Below are 9,672 nucleotides of genomic sequence, written 5' to 3'. Positions count from 1 at the left end.
CTGCAACACAATAAACACGCAACTCTCAGTGCAGTTAGTTGTTCATAATCTCTCTATATAGAAAAAAAACCCAACTTTTAAATCTGCCAACAATAGTTTTATCAGCAGGCAAGATTTCTTGTGAGTAGTACCCCATTCTGTCAAGCATATGGTCAACAACTTGCTGTGTCAAAGGAGCAATAGCATGTGTCTGTGAAATGCAAAACACTGCAGGATCAATTAAAACAGAAGAAATATTAAACAACCAAAAGTGTATTGGAATGTTCTTTTCTGCCAATGCAGGGCCCAGCATAAAATCTGAATTTTCTTGATACCATTTAGTCTTTTAACCTACTTGATTGCCTTTTTTTATTAAAAACACTTAATCTTTGCCTTGTTATTAGCATTGCTTTGTAGAACTCTTAATTATTTTTTTTCAGGCTGTGTGTCACTGTTGCTTTTTCCCTGTAAGCTAAGCACCTATAGTGTAAAATGGCTTGCCACTATCTGAGGTTTGTTTTCTTTTTCCTCGGACTCTAAGAATTAGAAATAAAGGTATCTCCTTCAGGTGTTTGCCAGAAGTGTAAATGCATTGGTTTGGGACCAGAGGACAAAGAGTGGCATCTGGATACTCTCTCTAGCCTTGTATTCTGTGACCTCCATGATTTCACTTTTGGTTTTGTGTGGGGCTGAGGAGCCTATGGCAAGGGAAAGTCTGACAGCCATCAAGCTAGGGACTATTGGTGGGGTAACCTTACAGATGCCTGTGATCTGATGTCATCTCTACAAAATGGAAATCACAGGGAGGAGAGCGATCCATCAAAGTGCTATTCAGTAGTTAATTTTCACATTAATTGTACCAGAAAGAAAAGAAAGCAAGTCATTTTATCAAGATCAATAGTAGGATGGGATTAACCAATTGTTTCTCACCAACCTAACGCATAAACAAATGTAACGCATGGAATTATTGATAAATAGTGTTCATGAGATTAATACTCCCATTCTGTCCCATTTTGGGATAAATGAGGTTGCTGAAATAGAAAAATCGCACTATGCTTTGAAATAAAACAATGTTTATTAAAATAATTAAAAAGATATAAAATAATGATTAAACCCAACAATTTCTAAAAATATATGAATGAATAGCACTTCCTGAAATGAAAGGTAAATGAGTGAAGGTGTACACATTATTGAAATATTATTGTCACTAGTTTGAACAGTATTTCCACTTTTATCTGAAAGTATAAATGTTTGTTCAATAGTTACATAGTGCAGAACATTCTGGCCTATGACTGGGTCTCTTGGGCACTGCAGTAATTAGTAATAAATCAGTGAAAGAAATAATGAGTAGTGTGGAAGCCAACATCTTCAATAAGAAATAGGATTCCATCATGTCATTATTTAGCCTATTACTAAGAACACAGAAATCTCTAAAGGATATTTTTATTCCATAGTTGCAAGACAAGAGTAGATCATTATTAACATAATTTAGTAACCAGCCTTAAAGGGATAATTCAATAACATATATTTATTTAGTGAAGAAAACCTGTCCCAAACAATATTGTTATGTAACTAATATCAAAATTAAAAATAAATAAACAAAAATAAGTATATTGAGTAATACAATATGGTTAAATTATTAAACAGTTTTTCTTAAGAAATGTTCTTACTAAATCAAAGTATAGGATTTAGAAAGAATGTTCAAGGTCATTTGCCAGTTACTGCTCAAGGTCATACAGCATCCTTACATCCTACAGTGTGTATTAAAGAGAAGGTAGAATTTTCAAGAGGGTTTAGTTACAGTAACTCTGTGTTGTATGAATGTCAAAATGGCTAGAGGAGCTTCAATTTAACACAGGATTAGTGGTAAAATAATGGAAGGCAAAAAACCCCCAGTCCAGTTAAGTACCATGTAAGAGGAAAGTTGAAATTAATTAATGCAAAGATTGATTAAATGCTTGCAGTAAGTGCAGTGAGGTGTTTGTACTGCCTGTGTTATTGTGGAGATTAGAGATGCTCTCCCAAAACATTGTCAAATGCAAAGCCCATATGACAAAAAGGAATAAATACCAACCAACTGAAGGTACAGAAAGGAAAAAAAAAATACAAAACTCTGAGCTTTTGGTATTTAGTTAGGGTAATCATTATCTGTTTTAATTACTGAGCCAGAATGGAAATATAGCAGAATTCAAAAGAATGTGATATTTGCACACATTGAATGCCTTCCATAAATAGAAACACAGAACACATCGAAAATGAATGTAAAAATGGATTCTGCTTTTTATTCAACACAAGCAGGAAGGTTTAAGCAAGACTAAGAATTATGAGAAAATTCTCCTTCTTTTGCCTCTCAAGCACACAGATGATAGCTATTACAAAAGGGGGAGAGCTAGTTTTTTCTTTTTGCATGTGTTACTTCATATGCAAACACAGGACAGAAGAGAGGCTGAACTTGTAGGAAAAGAATGGTGTTGATAGTGATAGTAAGTCCTCAGGTATGTTTAAATTGCTAATTAATTTTGGTATGGCTAATGTCATAGCAATATGACAGTACTATGGCTTAGTAGTATGGTTTCAGTATGGCTAATTGTCAGGATACCTTTAGTGTCCTGACAATTCTGTGACCTGTTTTGAAAGGTAACCATAAGACAGTAAACTCCAAAAGATATGACATAATACATACTACTCTAAGGTTCATACCCTGCATATTATTGTCAGACAAACACACTGCAAGAATTATGACTTCTTTGTAGTTTAGCAATAATAAGACCACTGAACAAGGTAACTTCGTAAATTAGGTTATGATTAAATTCAGCTTAAAAGATAAAATGCAGACCATGTCTTCTTATGGTTGCAATATACTCTTTGTGTATATTGTACATGTAACAGAGACAATTAAATTAGTGACCAAGGCAAACTTTTCTCACCTATTAGATGTACATCCTATAATCCAGCCTGATTGTTGTTGCCCAATTGTTGTTTTCAAGAGAATAATTTAAAAATCTGGAGACTGCTTTAGAATACTCTCTTTTCTCTTCTGCTCCTGGCATAGCCTTCTCAGTTGATACATGAAATGAGAATTCTGCACAGAAATCTGTGGAGGCATGCTAAGGGTATTGATTTTGGATATTCCTGAAATCAGAGCCTGGCAGGAGTCTGAATTTTTAGAACAACAATTTGGATTCCAGTCAGGTCACTGTTTTAGAAAAGCAGTTTTTTCACTCTTCAAGGACAAATTTTGACTTCCTTTGAAGTGCAGAAATTCCCAACAGAGTCTTTTAGTAATAAATATTGATTCATCTTCTCTCTGTCCTTTAGAATAAATTGCAATAGTCCCTCCCTTAGCTGTCCTTGCATTTTGTCATATGGTTGTCAGTTTATGTTGGTATCTCTGATAGTCAGGAAGGCATCAAAGTTACTAACTTTGTTAATCAAATTCCTAAATAGGTTTTGAAGAAAGTGTCTCTTCTTTAGCAGAAGAGCATCAAAGGACTAAACGCTTCTTATTTGCATTTGGTAGAAATTCAAGGTCATTGTCGAGTCAGGACAATTCTGACCTCTATGGCTTTTGACAGTGGTGAAATTGGATATATCCATCTGTGTTTGGATCACTTTTAAAATTGATCAGAACTCCACCCAGTGGTATCAATACATAGCTCTTTCTTCAACCTTTTTTTAGTGGTATTCTAAAATTTTCTTTAAGCTTAGCAATGAACGCATTTTTGATTCTGGATAGTGAGGGTACCATTTAGGCAGGATAGGTGGCTCTGCATATTACCTACCCATCCATTAGGTGGCATCTGACTTTCAGAAAAATTAGACTTCTTATGTATCACTCTTCTTTTCCTGGTAGTGTTTTTAAATCTAATTTAATATTGTTAATTAAATTATATCAGGATTGAAGTATTATTAGATAAGTATTTTTTTCTATGGGAGAATCTGGCTGTGATAGTATAACAAAATAATTGCTTGAAATTCGCATATTTTTTAAAGCTTATATCTAGCTTTAACTTGGGGCAGCGCATCCCATTTTGACATAAATGGAGAAGGGTTTAATTCCACAAACTAATTCTAATCTCAAAGAAAAACTTCTAAATTCACTATAAAACCTGATATTTCACTAATTCTTAGAATCATAGAATGTTAGAATAATTTAGGTTGCAAAAGACCTTTAAGGTCATAGAGTCCAACCATTAACCTAACACTGCCAAGTCCACCACTAAACCATGTCCCTAAATGCCACACCTACAGGTCTTTTAAATGCCTTCAGGGATGGTGACTCAACCATTTCCCTGGGCAGCCTGTTCCAATGCTTGACAAACCCTTTCAGCAAAGAAATTTCAGCCTAAACCTGCCCTGGTGTCACAACTTGAGACTGTTTCCTCTTTTCCTATCACTTGCTCCTTGGGAGAAGAGACCTACCCCCACCTCACTACAATCTCCTCTCACGTAGTTGTAGAAAGCAGTAAGATCTCCTCTAAGCCTCCTTTTCTGCAGGCTAAACAACCCCATTTCCTTCAGCTGCTCCTCATAAGACTTGCTCTCTAGGCCCTTCACCAGCTTCATTGCCTTTCTTTGGACATGCTCCAGCACCTCAACATTTTTCTTGCAGAGAGGGGCCCAGAACTGAACACAGTACTTGAGGCGCAGCCTCACCTGCACTGAGTACAGGGGGATGATCACTTCCCTAGTCCTGCTGGTCACACTGTTTCTGATACAAGCCAGGATGCTGTTGGCCTTCTTGACCACCTGGGCACACTGCTGGCTCATATCCAGGCAGCTGTTGAACAGTATCCCCAGGGTCCTTTTCCACCAGGCAGCTTTCCAGCCACTCTTCCCCAAACATACAACATTGCATGGGGTTGTTGTGACCCAAGTGCAGGACCTGGCACTTCTCTTTGTTGAACCTCATACAATTGGCCTTGACCCATTGGTCTGTCTGTCCAGATCACCTTGTAGAGCTTTCCTGCCCTCAAGCGGATCAACATTCCTGCCCAGATTGGTGTTATCTACAAACATACTGAGGGTGCACTTGGTCTCCTTGTCCAGATCTTTGATAAAGATACTAAGAAGAACTGGCCCTAGTACTGAGCCCTGGGAACCATCACTTGGCTGCTAACTGGACGTAACTCCATTCAACACCACACTTTGGGCCCAGCCATCCAGCCATTTTTTTGACCCAGTGAACAGCACACCTGTCCAACCCATGAGCAGCCAGTTTCTCCAGGAGAACACAGTGGGAAATGGTGTCAAAGGCTTTACTAAAGTCCAGTTAAACAATATCCACAGCCTTTCCCTCACCCACTAAGCGGATCATCTCATCATAGGAGATGCAGTTCATCAAGCGGGACCTGCCTTTCATAAACCCGTGCTCACTGGGCCTGATCTCCTGGTTATCCTGTACATGCTGTGTGATGGCACTCAGGATGATCTGCTCCAGCACTGAGGTCGGGCTGACAGGCCTGTAGCTCCCTGCTATCCTCCTTCCAGTCCTTCCTGTAGATGGGCATCACACTGGCTAACCGCCAGTCAGCTGAGACCCCCCCAGTTAGCCAGGACTGCTGATAGAAGGTTGAAAGTGGCTTGGTGAGCACTTCTACCAGCTCCCTCAGCACCCTTTGGGCTGATCCCATCCGGCCCCATAGACTGTGTTTAACTAGTGTAGCAGGTCTGTGACCATTTCCCCTTGGATTGTGGAGGCTTCTTTCTGCTCCTCGTCCCTGTGTTCCAGCTCAGGGGGCTGGGTACCCAGAGAAACACTGTCCTTACTGTTAAAGACTGAGGCAAGGAAGGCATTAAGTGCCTCAGCCTTTTCCTCATCCTTTGTCACTAGGTTTCTCCCTGCACCCAATAAGAGAGCCCTCCTTTTGCTGCTAAGGCATTTATAGAAACATTTTTTGTTGTCTTTTATGGCAGTAGCCAGATTTGCACCTTCAAATTTTCTCCCTGTATAACCTTGCGAGATCCTTGTAGTCCTCCTGAGTTGTCTGCCCCTTCTTCCAAAGGCCATAAACACTGCTTTTTTTCCTGAGTTCTAGACAAAGCTCTCTGTTCAGCCAGGCCATTCTTCCCCACCATGTCTTTTGGCACATGGGGAGGGCCGGCTTCTGAGCCTTTAAGATTTCCTTCTTGAAGAACGCACAGCCTACCTGGGCTCCTTTGCCCTCCAGGCCTGCCTCCCAAGGGACTCTTGTCAACCAGTCTCCTCAACAGGCCAAGGTCAGCCCTCCAGAAGTCCAAGGCCGCAGTTCTGCTGACCTCCATCCTTACTTCTCCAAGAATCGAAAACTCCATCATTTCATGATCGCTATGCCCAAGACAACCTCCAACCATCACTTCACCCAGAAGTCCTTCTCTGTTCACAAAGAACATGTCCAGAGGGGCGCCTTCCCTAGCTGGCTGACTCACCAGCTGTGTCAGTAAGTTTCTCTTCCACACACTCCAGGAACCTCCTAGACTGTTTCCTCTCCACTGTATTGTATTTCCAGCAGACATCTGGTAAGTTGTGGTCCCCCATGAGAACACGGGCTAGCATTTGTGAGACTTCTCCCAGTTGCTTGTAGAACATTTCATCTGTCAGCTGCACAATGACCTCTAACTACTCCTGTTTGTTGTCCATGCTGCATGCATTGGTGTAGATGCACTTCAGCTGGGCTGATCCCACCACTTTTTTTTTGGGGAGAAGCCCTAATTCCTACATGACCATTCTTGTGTGCTTTGGTCGTTTCTAACACATCAATAACCCTTGTGTCTTTGCTGCTATGTAGATCTCCATCACCTCCCTCTACTGAGATGGCAGACTGAAGTACCTCGCTAGTATACCACCCCTCAAACATTGACATTCTGCCCTCAGGCTTCTCTCTAGTGAGCCTAGTTTTATCCTCTTCCCCCTTCAAATCTAGTTTAAAGTTAAATCTAGTTAAATCACTCTTTCAGTGAGCTCTGCTAATTCCTGCACCAAGAGCCTTTCCTCTCTTTTTTACAGGTGTTTCCCATCTGTCTCCAGCAGGCCTGGTATTGTCTATACCAACTCATCATCAAAGAATCCAAAATTCTGCCGGTGACAGCGGGCTTGGAGCCAGGTATTGATCTGCTGGCTCTTCCTGTTTCTTCCCTCATCACTCCCTGCAACTGGAAGGACAGAGGAGAACATTGCCTGTGCTCCTGATCCCTTAACTGGTTGTCCCAATGTCCTGAAGTCTCTCTTGATGGCCCTCAGACTTGTTGCAACTTCATCACTGCCTACCTGAAAAATCAGTAATGCATAATAACCTGAGGCCATACCAGGGTAGGCAGCTTTTTCTTCACATCTTTAACCTGGGCCCCAGGGAGGCAGCAGAATTCCTTAAGAAGTGGGTCTGGTCTGCATGTTGGGCCTTCTGTTCCCCTTAGGAGAAATTTTCCTATGACAGTGACCCCTCTTTTTTTCTTTACAGAAGTGTTTTTGACACAGGGCATAGGCTGACTTAACTCTGGCAAATTCTCCAACCTAGATGAACCATTGTTCTTGTTGTTGTTCGATTCCACTTGTATTGGAACCATTTTGCACTGCATAATACTCTTTATATTATCCTAGATAACTTTGAAAATACCTGCAATAATGTTCTTATTTATGTTGCTAAAAGTGTGTCCTAACTCAAATTCTCAGTTTTTGCTCCTCATCTTTATAAACATTCTTATATTTAGTACTAAATTGTTCATGCTCAAATCCATATTCAGCACTTCACCTGGAAGACCCATGTCTGCTGCATTCTGAGGGGCCCATCTTGTTGAGGCAATAGGAACATGCAGCTTTCTATGGCCAACGACACACAAGGGAGTGAAATAACTGCTCTCATAACTAGTGCCTTTAACTCCTCATCCTGAATAACACCTATCTACTTATGGCAGTACCATCGGGGAGTGGAACTAGATATAAAAATATCAAGATATCTTCATGCTCTAAGTTTGTATCCTCTGCTTAATCACGTTGTAAGTGTTATTGTAATATTGGTAAGAAGAATGTCCACAGCTTGCAGGACTTCTAGCAATATTACATCATGGAGAGTTGCATGAATATATAGTTCTTACAGGATAAGAATTTGGGAGTGTTGGCTGGTCTCTTAATATGAAAAATGTTTGTGCTTTTGCAGTTGTGTGACTGTAGAACAAAAAAACACCCAAATGTTTACCACACTAATCTCAAAATCTGGGGACTTCTGTGGAAATAGAACTTCCTTGTATGTGTTTTGAATCACAGGGAGAGGCCCAGACTGATTGATTAGTTCATAAAGAGAAAAACTTTCACCCAAATAAAGTAGAATGGCTGTTTGTTTTAGTAATTCCTAGCAGCTTGGAGGCATGACTGTAGCTAGTCACATCATTTGAAGCTTCCTGGGTGCATTTGCAAGAGCTCATCATAAAAGGTCTCATTCATCTTGGTACACAGAAGCTTGAATCAAAGCATTCTTTATACAACTCTTGAAAAGATGCTGTTGACTTTGTGCTTTAAGAATAATTATGATTGAATCCTTGGCCCGTTATATCTCATAGGAGTACTGATGAAGCAACACAACCACCTAAACAGGCAAAGTTGAAATTTGGGCATGGAAAGAAAAGTTGAAGAGTGAAAGACTTCCCTTTCTTTTCAGTCTTCTAGAATATTTTAAAGACACTATTTGCAATCAACAACAACAGTGTATTATTATCCTAGAAAAGAATATTTGCAGAGGTCTAAGGGCTTTAGCTTAGGTTGCAACCTCCCCAGAATAATAAAAAAATGTATTACTAACCTTTATATGAAAAAGATGGTTGTGTATTAGATTCTGTTTTGTAGAGGCATACATGATTTAGACCCAGTTGTTTAATATATCTATTTTATTTTTTATTAATTGGAGAATGGCAAAATTTCATATTCATCAAAAGCTTCTATACCAATGACATCACAGGAGCCTGTTTCGTAGCAATTTCACAGCTCTTGAGACATGTTGTGCCAATGACTTCATAGGCTATACCCATTTTGCATCCTGGGCATTGGGTAGACTGAAACCTCTGCGCACTGAGACATTGCAAGACTAAGCCATGATGAAACTTGATGCAGGCAGGCTGAGCTCCTGGGTTGCAAGCAAAACCGCCTCCAGGTAAGTTCCATCCCACACTTGCATCTGTGGTTGAAATAAGACTGGTGAGCTGGTTACTGAGGTGTGTGGCCACTGAAGTCTCTGGCTTACCACTGGATCAAGAAACTAGGAAATTTGACTTTTATCAGTGCAGAAAATGCAGAGCCTCTGAAGATGCAATTGCATCAACTGATCCCTGAACAAGTGTCCTCAGTAACAGTGCATGTTGCAGAACAGGCAAGTCCTTCAGCATATCTGTCTTCTCTCTGCAGCATATTAGCTTTGCTTGTGCTATGATTTGAGCAGTTGCTCATTTTTCACATATTGCATCTGGAGTGACTCCAAGGAAACTGGGAGATAGTTTCATTGACATCTGGTTGCTGACATATTAACAAGGACTTTGGCTTTCATTTCTCATTTTCCTTCCTGAGATCTTTATATTGTCAAATAGTACCAGCATGAGGATCAACAAAACTTTACAGGTTCCTGTGAAATCAGGAACTATAAAAGCTGGTCACAAATCACAGGGTATTTCTACTCCATTACATAATGAAATGTACTCTTACATTTTTTGTACAAATGTTGGTAGAAAAAG

The 9,672-nt window shown here is 40.1% G+C and overlaps 1 protein-coding gene across 9 annotated transcripts in view; it reads right to left on the bottom strand.

Annotated features, from left to right (window-relative positions):
- LOC308059393 (uncharacterized protein) overlaps window positions 1-9,672 on the bottom strand; it is a gene marked incomplete at its 5' end in the record, with an annotated part of 74,999 nt that overhangs the window by 28,926 nt on the left and 36,401 nt on the right. The window lies entirely within an intron of this gene.

Source organism: Falco punctatus (genome assembly GCF_963210335.1).
Source record: "Falco punctatus genome assembly, chromosome: 2".
In the NCBI taxonomy this organism is placed as follows: domain Eukaryota; kingdom Metazoa; phylum Chordata; class Aves; order Falconiformes; family Falconidae; genus Falco; species Falco punctatus.
This window is presented reverse-complemented; position numbering and strand designations above follow the sequence as displayed.